The sequence below is a fragment of the Palaemon carinicauda genome, unplaced genomic scaffold (assembly GCF_036898095.1).
Source record: "Palaemon carinicauda isolate YSFRI2023 unplaced genomic scaffold, ASM3689809v2 scaffold251, whole genome shotgun sequence".
Lineage (NCBI taxonomy): Eukaryota > Metazoa > Arthropoda > Malacostraca > Decapoda > Palaemonidae > Palaemon > Palaemon carinicauda.
In genome coordinates this window covers 5,992-7,500 of record NW_027170150.1, presented here as the reverse complement: position 1 = coordinate 7,500, position 1,509 = coordinate 5,992, and positions in this window count along the sequence as shown.

The following is a 1,509-nucleotide window of genomic DNA, read 5'->3' as shown; positions in this document are numbered from 1 at the left end:
CTGGGATAAGAACAGTTATAAAAGCACTAAGTGTTTTTAGACATCACTATGAATCACTCGAGGGTCAACATAGGCACCCGAAGAGTTAGAGTCCCAAGTAACTCACTGTTCTACGCAGAGTTAGGTGCAGGTTTCATAACACTACCTGCGGCTACCACAAAATGTTTGATTTCGTGCACTTGTTTCGCATAATGTTTAAAGAAAACTCGCGAGGACTTCCAGCCCGTAAAGTTTTTAAGGCTCTCAAAGTCCATGCTCTGAAAGAAGTTCAGAGAAGATGCCACTTTTCTAGGATCATGACCAGCGGGTGTACTGTTCGGATCCGCTCTGCGAATGAAGTAGGTGATTTTCGCTCTTAATTGTTTCAGTGACAGGTCGCTGCCCGATGTTTCTCCTTTGAAGAGTTGGCCTCCACCAAAGTTTGAAGTTCTGCGAAGATAGACCTTGAGGCTCTCTACTGGACATAGAGAGACATCCTCCTTCAGGGGGCATATTCTCCAAGGGCCCCATCTTTTGGTGGGTAATTCATTTTTGGCGAGAAACGTCGGATCAGGGGAGAGGGTCACTTCTCCTGAATCAGCAAACAGGATGTGTCCCTCTTCTCTTGATAATGCCACTATTTCGCTGACTCGAGCTCCCGAGGCGAGAGCAAATAAAAATATAACTTTCTGAGTCAGATCCTTGAGGGGGCATGAATCATTGTCCAAGTTGGAGGCGAAATGGAGCACCTTGTCTAGTGACCAGGAGATCGGTTTCGGAGGGGGTGCTGGGCGTAGGCGAGCACATGCTTTCGGCAGTTTGTTAAAGATGTCGCTGGACAGATCAATTTGGAAAGCATATAGAATTGGTCTAGTCAAAGCCGATTTGCAGGTTGAAATCGTATTGGCTGCTAATCCTTGTCCATGAAGGTGAATGAAGAAGGACATACAGAAATCAATGGTGATTTCTTTAGGATTTTTTGCTTTAACAAAGGAGACCCATTTCCTCCAGGATGATTCATATTGCCGTCTCGTGGATTCGGTCTTGTATTCCTCTAGGAAGTCTAGACTTTTCTTCGAGATCCCAAACCTCTTCTTTGCGGCAAGGGAGAGAAAATCATGAGATGAAGGTCCTTGATTTTCGATGATGAAGCGAAGACAGTCGACTTCTGTACTTGTTGAGAGAGAACTGGGCCCGGGAGAGGGATCAGCTTGGGCTGCAGCTCCAGGACCAGGGGGTACCAGTTGCTCCGGGGCCACTTGGGAGCCACTAGGGCCGCTGTCCCTTTGAAGGTTCTCAGTTTGGAGAGGACTTTCAACAGAAGGTTGGTGGGAGGGAACAGGTATATCTTGGACCATCTGTTCCAGTCCAGTGACATGGCGTCCACCGCTTCTGCTTTGGGGTCCTCGTACGGGGCTACGTACAGAGGAAGTTGATTGTTGTCGCTCGTTGCAAAGAGATCTATCTGAAGTTCTGGGACTTGATGAGAGATGAAGGAGAATGATCTTGCGTCTAGAGACCATTCCGACT